We start from the raw sequence: 14,320 nt of genomic DNA on the forward strand, positions 1-14,320 counted from the left end.
AGATATCCCAGGGCATCCTGGAGAAGGGACATGAGGGATGCACAGCAGTGCCGCATGAAGATCAAGGAGCTGTGTCAGTCATATCAGAAAGCCAGGGAAGCTAACAGCTGTTCTGGCTCCTCGCCCAAAACATGCTGTTTCTACAATGAGGTTCATGCAATTCTCGGTGGCGATCCCACCACGGTGCCACCCCACAGCGTCGATACCTCCACTAGGTCACAATCCATGGACAATGATGAGGAATCATGGACGAGGAGGAGGCTGAGGAGAGCAGGGTGCAGGAGAGGGGGGGGGGGTCCGTTCTCCCTGGAAGTCAAGACCTATTCCTGACCCCAGAGCAGTCCAGCAGCACACAGGACAGCAATAATGATCCCGGGGAAGGCACATCTGGTGAGTTTATTCTGATTATCAGTTCTGTCCTTTTACATTGGGGGCACAGGGGAGACAGGAAAGGGATTTCAGGCATTTATTGGACTTCACTGGGGGGTTATCCATGGAACAGTTTATTTATATGATGATTATTGGAGCATATCTCATTGGAGCATCTCTCATCACGGCGCATGTTTAAAATACCCAAGTTATACAGTGGGTGCCCTGTACCTTTGTATTCCCCATTGCAGTGTCCTACCAAAAAAAGCTTTGATTTGGTTTAAACAGAGACTATATCCTCCCGCCCGCACACTGTCTACAGATCCCTTTGCTTCCCATCTCTGTAATAGAACAGCGAGCCGACCTTTCTGGGATGTTAGGAATGGAATGAGGGTCTGTGTTTGCCCTGTGTGCTGCATGGGGAGTATTGTCTTCATTGTTGCAGTTGTATCATTTTCTTCATTCTGCTAACAATGGCTACCTTGTTACTTTCTTTTCTTTCTGTAGACACCTCTGCCTTAGCCCAACCCTCAAGAAATGCTGCGGAAAGACTATCGCAGATCAGAAAGGCTGGGGGGGGAGAGGGGGAACCAAGAGATGACATGTTTGGTGAGCTCATGAACACCTCTGTGGCCGCAGAGAGAGCTCAGAGTGTGGCAGCTGACCTTGTCCCAGAATATGGACATGGAGTCACAGAGAAATGCAGGAGCATGATCGCAGAACCACTCAGGAGATGCTGCGAATCATGTGCGACCAGGCAGATATGCTCCGGTGGCTTGTGGAGCTTCAGGAGGAGTGGATGCAGGACAGAGTCCCCCTGCAGCCCCTCCATAATGCTCCTCAACGAAGGGCTTTGCTGCTCTCTCCCGCCCCCAAGAGGTCTTGGAGGAGAACGGCCAGGCTGCAGTACGTGCTCACCTCCACCCCCATGGAGGCGAGTAGAAAGCTGCAGGAGCCCTGGTGACAGGTGGCCTGCAAGCAACCACACTACCCCTTGAGACTGTGAATGAACACTTCCCCCTTCACCCATGACGTCAATGTTCATAAATAAACGTTTGCATCATTTCAACACATTTCTTTATTAAATCATATGTTGTCCTGGAGGGATTTGGAGGATACATATATCAATTGGGGGTGGGGGGATGTTTAGCAAAGGCACATAGCATACAGGAACAGAAATCAGTCCTGCATCTCATTGCAGAACCTGGTTTTCAAAGCTCCCCTAATGCAAAGCGCTCCGCGGTTAGCTCTCAGCGTACTGCTGGCATCTGGCTGCTCATAATTGGCGGCCAGTCTTTCTGCCTCCACAGCCCAACCCTGGGGGAACCTCTCACCCTTCGCTTCACCCACATTATGAAGAATACAGCATGCAGATATCACCGAAGAGAGGTTCTTTTCACTCATGTCCAGCCTAGTGAGGAGACTCCTCCTATCTGCCTTTTAAATGCACAAAGGCCCATTCTGCAAGTGCTTAACCTCTTATTAAAACACTCCTTGTCGCTGTCAAGGTGCCTGGTGTATGGCTTCATTAGCCAAGGGAGCAAGGGATAAGCAGGATCCCCCAGGATCACTATGGGCATTTCCACACCCCCAATGTGAGTTTTTTGGTCAGGGAAAAAAGTGCCCGTCTGCATATTAGAGAACAGCCCCGAATTACGTCATGCACCTTCCCAGACCACCCTACATAGATGTTGGTGAAACAAACCCAGTGATCCTCACGGCCCTGCAAGGCCATGGAAAAGTACCCCTTGCGGTTTATGTACTCAGTTGCTGGGTGGGCAGGCACTAAGATAGGGATGTGCATCCCATCAATGCCTTCCCCCCCACAGTTTGGGAACCCCATCGTGGCTAACCCATCCACTATCTTTCGTAGCAGAAGTGTATTGATGGCCCTGCATACTTCAAAAACGGTGGTGCCCATTGTAGATTTACTCCAAATTGATTCCCAAGCGAGTTGAAACAATCGGGGGTTGCCAGCTTCCACAGAGCAATGGTGACTCTTCTCCACTGTCAGAGCTTGTCTCAAGTGAGCATTCATGGGCTTCAGGGACGGGGCCAGCTCTGAGCACAGGTCGAGGAAAGTTGCCTTTCGCATAAAGTTTTGCGGCCACTGATCATCCCACAGCTGCATAACGATGCGGTCTCACCAGTCTGTGCTTGTTTCCCAGGACCAGAACCGGTGCTCCATGGACTGCAGATGATGCATTACAGCCTGCAGCAATCAGGAATTGTTCCGCTCGATGGCCTGTAGCAGGGCAGCCTCGGTGGCATTGCTGTTGTGTGTGCTTCGGCTTCTTGCTCTACTTCGAAAATACTCGATAAGCCACGATGTATTTGTGACAATAATAGTGCAGAGTTGAGCTGGCTCCATGTCTCCGCAGCAATGGTGAGCGCGCAGAGTAAAAAATGGCATGAAAAGAGTTTTCCTGTTTGTTTGGGGGAAGAAAGGAGGGGGAAGCAGCATTGCATCGTGGGACGATGACACTCATCCCAACAGCCACCGTGGCTAGTTGCACTGTGGGATAGCAACCCACAGTGCACTGCTTTGAAAGTCAAAATAAGTATGGTGAGTGTGGATGCACGAGACCTTTGCAAACAGCATGGTGTGTACACGCTACTGCGACTTCTAAAAGTTGACAGGTGAAAGTTGACTTTAGGTAAGTCAACTTCACTCGGCAGTGTAGATATACCCTGCCCTTGTCAAGATCTTATACATTTCTGCTAAATCACCTCTGATAATGTAAAGAATCCAATTTCCCTAATAGGACAGTTCTTATTTAATAGAAGACATTGCTGCTTAGAAGGGTCAGACTATGATGTTTCAAATCATTGCAGGCTACACCGAATGTTCTCTGCCCAAAAGCCTCCATAAAAAGATGGTATAGAGGGGCACTACTTAGGGAAGGTAGGGACATTAAAACTCACTTCTTATGATCTGTAAGATTTAATGAGTTACTCTCATTCGTCTTTGTTTTATTTTGTTTGTAAACAACTAGAAAGGGAGCCTAGAACTTATGAGAGGCATCTTTTTATCCATCTGTTCTTAGAAATCCAAATAAATAAGTAATGATAATTTCCAGCTGAATTTTAGTTATGTCATTAATCATGCTTTTCTTGACTTTCACGGATCCTGTTTATACAGAACTTTGCCAAGTTTTTTTTGTATTTAGCTAATACATTTTAATAACCCCATGTCCCCCACCTCCCCAAAGAATCATAGAAATTAGAGAGTCCTATTAGATTTCATTACCATTTTTCTTCCTGTGGAGGGCTTCTGTATTTGTATTCTTTAGTCTAATGACAATAACTGCCTTGACACTAATAGATCTCTTACCATCTTAGGGAAGCCTTCACCATTAAAAATATTTCTTAAAATTCTACGGGTAACATTTTCTAAAAGTGCCCAAGTGAGGTTGAAGCCAATAGGATTTAGGCGCCTTAGTCACACAGGAAATGGGGCCTATGCTTCTAACTTTCCTAAGTGCATTTGTACCTTCCTGCTTTTTTCAATCTATTTTGATTACTCAATTTTTATGACCATCTAGCAGCCTACAAATCCCCCCTTCTGTGGTTTTCACACATGTGGAGCCCGAGTCTCACACTCAGGAGACTATTCTACTCTGACAGTGTAAAGTGAGCTGCACTCACTTCAAGCCACAATTTATCTCCACTTTAAGGCCATCATTTACATTGCCAGACAGGTATAAGAGGGGGCTTAGTATAAACGAGAGTCACGCCATTAGTGTTTATTTACCCTTTTAATGCGTTAATCAAGTGTAAGTGGCTGTACAGGTTCATTGCAGTCCCCTCTTGGCTATTACAGTCCCTGCCTCAGCATTCCCTAGTGGCAGCGGAGGGCCAACTTCAGGCCAACAGGAAAAAAAAAAAATCACTGGAGGTACCAGCTCCTATTCCCAGGGAAGTTGTGAGATTGTATTACATTTGGTGTGGTGTTCCGGAGAAGTTCATTTTAGCAGCAAATCCATTGAGAGCACCGCCCAGGCTTCCTGGATGATGTTGCAGTCCCCTCCTGCTCATTCCTTCTGCCCTATTTGATGAGTCAACTAATTAAGGTCTGCCTCTTTCCTCACATGCAGGGAGTGGGCTAATCAGGCAGCCAGACCACTGATCTCAGGAGCGTTATCCCTTACAGGCAGATAGTTTGTGAACGCAGCCAAAGCTGTATTGGCCTTTTTTGGCCAATGGCAGGCTGATTATTTAACTTGCTTTCTGCTATCACTCCTCTTGTAAGAGGTCTGTATCACTAGAGCTGCTTTCCAAGTATCACCGTGCTAATGAGTATCAGTGAGATGGATTATTTTCCACAGATGTATTAGCGCTTATTTCCCACACTTGTTCTTCTCATACTTTTAACATCTACTGTTTGCTTTTCATTATGTCTATCCTTCCAACACCTCCCAGTTCAGTATCTTCTGCAAGTTTACCCCATCTTCCAGATCAGTAATAAAGATGCTAAATTAAATTGGGTTTAACACTGATCCTGCAGTAGTCCAGGAAACACATCCCCACATCACCTCCACATATTACATTGCATCACTGCCATTTGGTTAGAGCCTTGTAGTGGTTTCTTTGCATTTACCAGTGCAATTTTAGTTAATTTTTTCAGTAAGATTCTGTAAGGCACTGAAACAAACACACTATTAAGATCCACACAACATTGACTGCAGTCCCTTTGGTCCACTACTTCTGGAATTTGGACAAGCTTTTGATCTTACACAGAGCTTGAAATGTACTCAGTCTCACAGCTAAATACAAGGTGGAACAGATTGTTTAGCATAAGTAGCTAACACATTTCAAGGGATCATGCAAGGTGAAATGGCCCCTCCAGTCACAATCAGGAAAAGAAGGGGAGGAGGCAACTGGGTGGGTTGTTAGTGGGTTATAGATAGTTGTAATAAGCCATAAATCCAGTCTCTCTATTCAGTCCATAATTTTTAGTGTCTAGCAGCATAATGAATTTAAGCTCCCACATTTTGTCTGTTGTGTAGGTTTCTTTGAGGACAAGGACTGAGAGATCAGATAGAGTGATCACTTTGAGACACATTCATTTTTATATCCTAGGCAAGGATACAATTCCATCATTGAGATCACAGAATCTGTGGCTTTCTAGGACATTCATGACTTCTGGGGCAGGACTGGGGCAGCTGCCAGCCACAGGGCCACTGCCAAACAACTGATCAGGAGGCCAGCCTGCCAGAGCAGCAGCCTGGATTGGGGCTGTATCCCTGTCACAGGAGCAGCGGTGGGGCTGAAGCAGCTGTAAGATACAACAGCTGTTTTTCCGCAGCCCCCAGGGTATTTTTAGTAAAGTCAGGGACAGGTCACAGCTTCTGTGAATTTTTGTTGTTTATTGCCCATGACCTGTCCCTGACTTTTACTAAAAATACCCATGACAGAATCTTAACCTTAATCATAGGTTTTAAGATTCAAAAAGTCATAGTCAACACTTTCCACTCCAGGCTTGAACCAGCCATTGTTTTGTCCAGTCCAGTTTTGAGGGACTCAGATAATAAGCTTTCCACTACTTCCCTTTGGAGACAACTCCAGTCTAGTAGATCTCACTGGGCCAGATGGTGCCCTGATGTTTTATTGGTAACTGATCAGAATCTGGACCTACGACTGCTTAGATCACTCCCCTGCCCCACCCCCAATGTGCCTGTGTATTTTATTCTCCTCAGCCAAAGTATTTCTTCATTTTCAGCAACTCAGTTTGCTCAGTGTACATACACCAGGCCCTAATGCCTAATTCTAGCAAGTCAGACTCAGAAGGTTCAGATATTCCATCCAATCAAGAAAAGCATTTTTTTAAAAATTATATGGAAGGGGCTATTATCAATCAGTAGCAGCTTCTCCTTTTCTCCCATCTGTTTCCTGGCAACAGCAAACACCACTTCATTTACTTAACAGGTACTGTTGATCATTAGGGACTTTGTCCTCAAGTGCTCTTTCACTGTTCATTAAATATAACTCTTAAAGGCCCATTCAATTCCAATGGCATGGTATTAGTGACAAAGATTAATCAGAGCATTATTATGCCTGAGTGCAAGAATAAGGTATTTATCAACCTATTCTCATAGCAGAGCTTTATACATTGGGGAGGAGGGGGGTGGGGATGGGACACAAGAAGTCACATGCAAGTGATAAGATGCTTTCAAAACAAATTGCTAGAGATAATCTACCCTGTCTGAAAGGTCAGACTGCCTAATTAAGGAGGCTGATATAAGCTAAACAACATTAGCAACTTGAGAGATCAAGGTCGGAAGTTTGAAACAAAGCCTCACTTCGTGAGGTAACCAAGGATTTCTCAAATGCATCAAGTTTAAAATGTTAGCCAGTTATGCAGAAAGCATCTTGCAGCCCATAATAAAAGCAAAAAAAAAACTCCCAACCTGTTCAGATGAAAATCTGGAAATTTCAATATCTGGAAATTTTAAAGAAGTCAATGGCTAAAAACCCTCACTCACTTTCCTGGAAAGTTCTGGTGGCCTATTAAGGTTTTACAACACTTCTTAGTATGTGATCCTGTTTTTGGTAGCTTAGAACTTTAACCATGTGAGCTGAAGTTTTTCAAGTCAAGGGTCTGCCTTGACTTGAAGTTTGTTGTTTTGAAAGATTTCATCCAAAACTTCTCAGCTGTTTGAGAACAAAGTTAGAGAAAAATAGGTTTTGTCCATGGTTAAAATTCTGGTGACCTATTCTTTTGAGATGCTATAGCACACCCATGCTTTGGGGGCAAGGACTGAAATTTGGTAGGTGATCAGCCTGTGTGGCAGGGATGTGCCTTTTCCCATCTGTGTAAAAATTTGGTGAAATTATTTAAAAGAATCCCAGTTGGCACATGCTCAGTAGAAGCTTACTTGAACTTTACAGCTAAATTTCTCAAATCTTGTTGTTTTCACTGGGCATGCTCCAGCACAAAGCTAATCAGGGCTTTCCTTTCAGTTGTAGCTGTGGGCTAGGGCCACATACAGTTCTAATATATAGAACTGTAAGCAAGGAGCCTCTCTCTATGCTCCCTGGGTTTCAGCAGCAGGAGCATGGAGGAGGAAGGTACTAGATTCAAACAGAGGGGACGGGAGTCTGGAACTTGAGGCCAGTGGTGGGGAAAGGGAAGCTGGGACTGATATTGGGATGGATAAGGAGGTGGGAACTGGAAGTTGTGGGAGGGAGACTGACTGGTTGGACAAGAAGTATCGGACTAGGAGCCAGGTGAGGGGAAACTTGGATCCAATAGATGACTGTGTAGACTAGGATTTGGCTAAGAAGCTTGAGGATTGGAGACTGGAACCAGCCTAGTGCAGGGAATGGAACAGGATGAGGAGCTGGGGTAAGGGAGAAGCAGCAGTGGGATAGGGACATGTTGGTGAGGACATTGAAGGGGAGAAATGGGCAAAGGGTGGTGACTGCTAGAGTACACTGCCCTCCAGAATTTAGAATGGAACCGAAGAATCCTGTCTCTATTCCACTGCTGTCAGCAAACATCTGTAAAATTGGCAAAGTGTCCAAGACCCCTATAGTGTTGAGCCATATTTAAGACAACCTACAGCTGTCAGTTACTCTGTTAACTCAAACGGGAGAGGTCTGGATAGTGGATTTAAAGATTCTAACCCTACTGCTGATCCATGGGGGTAGTACCATGATTCCATATGGCTGGAATTTATTTTCCTAGGAGTTCTGTTTTTGTTTTTAAAAAGCACACACACGTGAAAAGAAAATAAAGGCTATTTGTAAAACTTTAATTTGCAACCTTAGTTCTAGTTTTGCCTGTAGTTTATTGGTTCAGTAAAAATGCAATTGCAATGTTCACCCTTAGAGGAAAGATTTTCCTAGTTACCACAGTGTGACATAACAAGGATTTCTCTTCACATTTCTAAAATGGAAGGGCAGTGTGAAGGAACACAGACTACTGCAACACTGGTGTTCAAAGGGGAAAAAAGTGGACCTCCCCATAAGCCATCTTGAGACACAGTCATTCATTCATCACCTTGAATTTGGCAAACTCCTTCAGGGAAATTCCGTAAAGACAGTTGGAAGATTCTACAGGTCAGTGAAATGATCTCTGCTAACTCTCTGCCAAGAGGTGATTTCTTATTTGTGTGGTTTTATTTATTTTTTAAAAAAAAACACAGTAAAATAGCTAATGTGCATTAGCTATGTCACTAAAATCCTAGTAGAGAGAAGGCATAGGTAGTTTTTAACCACACAGAGTAGGTAAGCAAGATAAATGTAGCAGTTAGGAGGTTTTGGTTAGCAGGGTTGTTTATCAGAAGTGTTTGACATGTGAATTTTGAATATTGCTTCTGTAGGTCTTATAATAAAATTGTCTAAATGAAATGATTTATCTTAATATTTCCCTGTTGGTTGCACTGAATCAAATTGGAGGGATACTCTATGACCCCCTGGCACATACTTTCAGTCTTCTAGACTTGAAGGGGCTCTAGCGGGTGATATGCTTTTTTAAAAAAAAAAATTAAAAAAAAAAAAAAAAGACTAGCTCCCATGTCATAGGAGTTTCACATTCACAACTGTCATCTTTCCTACCATCTTCATGCTGGTTTTCTAAGCTAGGAGGATGCATAGTGTTGATGTAGTGCATTGGATTCTAATCTAGGATCTAGTGCTTTGCCTGAATTACTGATGTGCATAATGTCAGGCTGCTGAAGTATATTCCTTTATTACCACTGGATTCCAAGCATGCAGTCTCCTTGAGGCATCATCATCACTGACCCGTGTAGGAAATAAGGCTCCCCTAACACTTTGCAGTTTTCTAAGTCTTTTTAATAGCCTAAAGGAGCTATTCTTACTTAGTTTATTGAAGAGAAGGTTAAGAGTGACAATCAAAGTCTAAGTATATGCACAGGACAAAGATATTAGATGCAAAAGGGCTCTTTAGTCTAGCAGACTAAGGCCTAACAGCATCTAGTACTTCAAAGATGAAGTCAGCAAAGTCTACAGTGAAAATTTTAACAGTGAGGAGAATTAAGCATTGGAAGAGATTAAAGGGATCTGGTGGATTTTCCATCACTGGGAGGAGTCTTAAATCACAATTGGATGTCTTTCAAAAGAAAAACCTACACACACACCACACTCTAGTTCAGCCCTAAGATGCTGGGCTAAAGGAAGGAATCACTAGGTAAAATTCTGTGGCTGCATTATGTAGGAGGAGACTAGAACATAATCATCCTTGTCTTGCCTGGAAAAAATTGAATTTTATGTTGTATCCCACATGATAAAATACAAGAATATTGGGGAAGAAAGAGGAACGGACTTCTGTAAGACAAGAAGGGCAAGCAAAATACACCAAACAGATAGGTATGGTACTGCCTTATCCTAAGAAGGTGCCAGCAGTATGAAGTGGTAGGTATAGGGTCGTCAGAGTGCAAAGTGCATACTGGGTATCAAATGGAGGGGCAGCTATGGTCACTATGGGAGGGACAAGGACAGGAGTGGGAAAAGCTACATACCAAATAGACAAATCCCCTCAGCACATTCAGTTGTTGGTTTAAATGCCCAAATACTAAAACTTTTTCAGGTTAAACAACGGTAATCCATTATTAATGGTGATCTCAATTTATGATATTCAATAACAGTGACAATTTGGAATAGAAAAATACATACCATTTGTTAGATATCACTCTGGTATCTGTTGACAAATGTTGACTTAAATGGCAAGCATTGTATGTGTCAGACAACCGATCTGAAGGAACAAGGGTTTCTCTCACACACACACACAGCTCCTTTTATTTCCTCTTAGAGGAGCTAGAAGGAAGATTCCACATGTATGAAACTCAGACTCTACCATAACAGAAGTGGCGCTATAAGAAAGTATCATGGAAACATGTCAAGGCGTTAGTAGGAAAGCCATGTTTCACTGATGCTGGGAAGAGTTCCTGTACATTGCTTCTTAGTTGCTAGAGTCTTGGGATACCAGCTGGAATATTTTGTGAGGTTTCAGTGTTGCCCATGTGTGTTTGAATTCCTGCATAAGTCACACTACAACTAAGAAACTGAGTTTTGAACTTTACATATCTCCCTAATACGGAATAGGGAGAGCAACATGCAGAAAAAGAGTTGTCTTTCCGCACTCTTGGGAATTGGGTTAAGTAGTCCAGGGCTGATTTTAGTTGTCTTTTGCTCTTTACACAGACATTATATGAAGGAGCCACACAGGTACAGTGAGGTCCAAACAACATGTACTGAAACAGGGCCTTGCTACATGCTTTTGTTTGGTTTGGGTTATGGCAGCTTCTAATACAAGAGGACTCACAAAATATTTAAAGGGTTACTACCTTATTCCTATATATTACGCATAGGAACCTTAGATTCTCTTGATAAAAATATAGGCATTCTTCCATTCTGTCTTGTTGATGAGATTGGACTAGATAATGCTCAGAACCACTAGAAATAACTATTCTTCCATATTTGCCCCTTAGCAATCATACAAGATAGTCCATACTTGAAGCACTTTTCAATGGCCAAAATATGAAGTGTACCAGTGGCCCAGCCACATTGAAGGAATGGTACCAATTTTAGGATTCACAATAAAGTCTTATTGTTTTGGAGGATTATTTTGAACTATTAGCAGCTACCAATAATCACCATATCATGTCTGTTTTTGTCAAGCAGCATGAAGGGGCTAGAATCCTGGTGGGAATGGCTCCAAGGGACAATCCCTTGCATAATGGAAAAGTTGGCAGCGTGCTCCCACACGAACTCCCTTGTGACCTCTAGCATAAGGAGTGTGCTGGAAGCATGTTACAGGAGGGAGATAAGATACCCTGTACAGAGGCTTACTACCATAGCTTCTCAGTAGAGGGTAATGTCTAGGAAGTTAGAGAACTACTTTCAGGAAGTGCTTGATGAGAGAGGAGAATGTGGGTGGAAGACGGAATGAAACCTGAATGGTGCTCTGCTTTGGCTCACTCTAATGCTTGAACACTGAACAAGAGAGTGTGGCTAGAAAGCACTGCACTCTGATAACTCAGCCAGTACAACAACATTAAGGGCCATTGCAGCGGAGCATAAATTAGAGCATCTGCAAGATTGTTCTCTCTTACTTGGGGGCTGGTAGGCCCCTGGCTGGGGCTAGAACATGGGAGTGCAACTTAGCCAGAATGGAGAATCTGCTCCAATATGGCCAGCACTTACCCATCAATGTGCCTCAACTCTGAGCAGAAAGGGTGAGACGGTTGTTCATTGTCATCAGTCCTTTGTCTTCCTGCTAAGATGGCCAGTTTTCATGATGTAGATATCTATGCTGGGAGCTAGCAGGAGACTGGTGTTTGATTTACACCCAGCAGTGTAAATCAATGGAGAAAAGCAGGTTTCTCCTCCCCATGCTTCTTTAGTACCTGTAATAGATAGGCCCAATCTTATGGCATCCTCCTCACGTCAGACCAAAGCTTTATTCTGCCAGCTCAATCAGTCTGTGGGGTAACCTGCATCAGTGCTTCTCAAGGATCCAGGGAAACTAACTGCAGCTGAGGTAACTTCCTTTAACTGAGCCTTTCTAACAAATGTAATGCTACCCCTTGTAGACGCCTACTTCATAGTCTGTGCAAGCATAGCAGTGCCTTGCCCAAATCAGTTTCACACACCAGTAGTTCCCATAGCAAGGTTTCCTGGCTCTTACCTAAGAACCTTGGCTCTGCAGGGCTAAGCAGTCTCCCTCTTGTTCCTTTGGTTTTCTGGAGTAGTTCCTTTCTGCAGTAAATCCAGTGTCAGTTCATTGGGCATAGCTCTTTCCCTTTCTGGAGGATGTCACTGTGGCCTCCCATTCATTCCTGCTGCCCTCTTTATAAGAGTCAGCTAATTAAGGATCACCTCTTTCCTCAGGTGGAGGGGGTTGGCTAATCTGGCAGCTATGCCAGTTTCAGGCCTCTGACCTCAGAGGAATGTTATTCTGCATTCCTTCTCATTACTGTCAGCTGATTGTCTACATTCTCCCCTCTTTGCTTTAATCTTCAGCACTCTAATCTCAAAATGAAATAAGATTTCCCTCACTGCCGTTTGGTCACGACTCTGGACCCAAGCGGCTTGGATGACTCTGCTTATTAAAGGGAGTGTTTATCACTGTCAAAGCCTCAGGAGCTTGATGAAACTCAATTCATTTCCTCTCACAAAAAAGTAACCGCCTGTGAGGTTTTAGATAGGAAAAGCAATACAAACTGAAACAAATGCTTCAAGACGAGCACAAACATCTAATATCAGCAAGTCAGTTCATTATAACAATTACAACTCAGAGCCAGTATGTCATTTGACTATCACCAGCCAAAGTATGCAAATAAGCCTCTGTTCAATCTTGATTTGCACATTTCTATAAAAAATAAAAACTCATTCATGTCCTTCAGTTGAATACTCAAAAAAAAAAAAAAAAAAAAAAAAACCCACCATCTGTATAGGTAAATATACAGAAGCTTGGGGAATGTGTAAACTTCAATTCAGGTGAATTATTTCAGAGATCATTTTAATATTACTGTCTCCTGTCTATAGACTGAATATTGCACAACATAATTAGCATTGATATCTTGCCTGGTGCTAGTTCCTCCCATAAGATGTCAAAAAACCCTTAGACCATTGGTTCTCAAACTGGGGGTCTCAGCCCCTCAGGGGGTCATGACATGGTTGTGTGGGGATCTTGAGCTGTGAGCCCCGGCCAGGCACAGGGCTGTGAGCCTCCCTGTTTCCTTCTGGTTGAGGAACAGGGGGAAAGGGAGTGAATGGTTATACATAGAATATGCTCACCCCGCAGCTCCCCACCTTCCTCCACGCCCCCCCTAGGGACTATGGGAAGGGGAAGTGAGGTGCAATGCCAGGGTTCCCTGCATCCAAGTCACTTTCCCCACCTGGGCTGTACTGTAAGGTGAGCATCAGGAGCTGCCGCTCTCTGCCCTCCCCTTATGCAACCCAAGTGGGGAAAATGACCTGGATACAGGGAGCCTTGATGTTGCCCCTCGCTTCTTCCCCCCTGCACCCCCCAACTTCCTAGGGGTGAATGGAGGAGCAGATTTTGAGATGGGAGCAAGCAGCAATACCAGCCACTCTGTGCATGCAGGTCTGTTTCCCCAGGTGGGTGCGGGGGGAGGGGGGGAGAAGGAGGGGTGCAGGGGTTAGGGGCAAAGAGGGAGTGGGAGCCCACAGGAACCAGGGACAGGCACCCACAGAGGTGAGGGGGTGACATTCAGAGGCTTGTTGTGTGAAAGGGGTCACCAATACAAAAAGTTTGAGAACCACTGCTTTAGACATCTCTGGTCAGAGGCAAAGGGCATGTGGCTTTCATCAGACAGCAGCAATTGTTATTCAGGCTCCAGGGTAAAACAAGAAAAACTAAATCTGAGGAGGAATCTGGGTCATTACTGGGCTTAGTATGAAATCCCAAAGGAAATATCAAAAGCAAATGTTTAATATTCTCCTCTAATTGTGTTTAATCATAATCACTGATCACTTCAAAGCAATCTGAGACTTGGAATTTGCCCCTGAATAAACAGCTGAGCCACCACAAGTCACATCGCTTTATTATCAAGAGTCCCTCTTGTAGCATTAACATTGATTCCTGTGGGTGCTGTGTTCCACTGCATATAGTTTTGTCCTTGTAACTAGAACTTAGACATTGACATTGTACATTAATTGGTGGTTTTCTTTTAGAAACCCTTTTTGTACAAGAATAGGGCTTTCTTGCAAGTCAATGCACAGTGGTGGTTTAAAAAAAGTTTTGGGGGAACCTCCAGTGCCCCAAGAAAAGCGATGACCCATTGTCTACAAAGACTAACTGATACAGCAAAATTTGCTTAGAGACAGATAAACTGTTCTTGGTTTGCCCAGGATTTTAACCTGGTTACCACATTCAAATCAAATGAAAACTTCCACTAATAAAAATAAGATTGCATTGGGAGAAAATTAAGCAGCCTTCATTCATGTTGAAATATTTGTC

General features: G+C 43.8%; 1 long non-coding RNA gene across 2 annotated transcripts in view; it reads right to left on the bottom strand.

Moving 5' to 3' along the window:
* LOC137166921 (uncharacterized) overlaps positions 1-12,156 on the bottom strand; it is a 30,629-nt gene extending 18,473 nt beyond the window's left edge. The window contains exon 1 of one of the 2 annotated variants that reach the window (XR_010923875.1): positions 12,023-12,156. This is a non-coding gene — a long non-coding RNA (uncharacterized lncRNA). The remainder of the gene's footprint in view (positions 1-12,022) is intronic. The other variant, XR_010923874.1, reaches the window with a different exon arrangement.
* Between the last annotated feature and the right edge of the window lie 2,164 nt (positions 12,157-14,320).

This window comes from Emydura macquarii, unplaced genomic scaffold, assembly GCF_026122565.2.
Source record: "Emydura macquarii macquarii isolate MOO-44397 ecotype Brisbane River unplaced genomic scaffold, CSIRO-AGI_Emac_v2 contig_2897, whole genome shotgun sequence".
In the NCBI taxonomy this organism is placed as follows: Eukaryota; Metazoa; Chordata; order Testudines; family Chelidae; genus Emydura; species Emydura macquarii.